A 939-nucleotide genomic window follows, 5' to 3' on the forward strand; every position below is an offset into this window, starting at 1 on the left:
CTCTCTCTCTCTCTCTCCCTGAAACACACACACACAAACACATACCTGCCCACACTCTCTCCCACCTGACCACAGCTGCATCAGTGGTGACCCCGAGGAAGCATCTCCTAGGTAGTTGCTCTCAAGGAGCAAGGACTCAGTTCAGGCTTTCTCGTCTCATGTGAACTCGCATCTCTACACGTTGGAGCCTTTGATGGGTAGGGATTTGCCATCAAGATACTTTATCATTGCCACTGTGCCAAGCACCAAGTTTCATGGCACTAACCTCTTCAACAACTACAGCTGAGTCCCTGTGTATGCTCTGTTTAAATTTTATGCTTGCTCCCACACCTACCCTCTGACAAGCCAATTAGTCCATTATCCTTACATCTGACATCAATCAAGTCCTCAAGACGGGCATAATGAAGCCAGATTCTTGGTCAAAACATCATGTTGAATGGCTGTGGTGCACCTACTTCCTGGTAGAGTCTTTTTTCTCCTCTGAAACGTCATAAGCCAGGTGTCCACTGTCCACATATCTCTCAATGTTCTGCTCTCTGAGCAATGCTGCACTAAGTTCTGCTTCCAGCACACTGAGGCTTTTGTATCCCAAAAGAACTAAATTCTCCATTCCAGGCGGAAGACACTATCAGAGTCCCCAAAACTGCATGGTCAGGTTTTCCATCAGTGGTTCTGCCACTTGGTACCAATTTCTGTATTGATTTCTTTTCCTGGTGCTGTGACAAAATATCCAGATGAAAGCACCTCGAGGGAGAAAGTTTCTTGGTTTGTAGTCCCAGAGGAATATGACCATGAGGACTGGGAAGCCCTGGAAGCCAGGAGGAACTGCATGGTGGAAAGCCCTGGAAGCCACGAGGAACCGCATGGTGGAAAGCCCTGGAAGCCACGAGGAACCGCATGGTGGGAAGCCCTGGAAGCCACGAGGAACCGCATGGTGGG

Source organism: Mastomys coucha, unplaced genomic scaffold (assembly GCF_008632895.1).
Source record: "Mastomys coucha isolate ucsf_1 unplaced genomic scaffold, UCSF_Mcou_1 pScaffold5, whole genome shotgun sequence".
In the NCBI taxonomy this organism is placed as follows: Eukaryota; Metazoa; Chordata; class Mammalia; order Rodentia; family Muridae; genus Mastomys; species Mastomys coucha.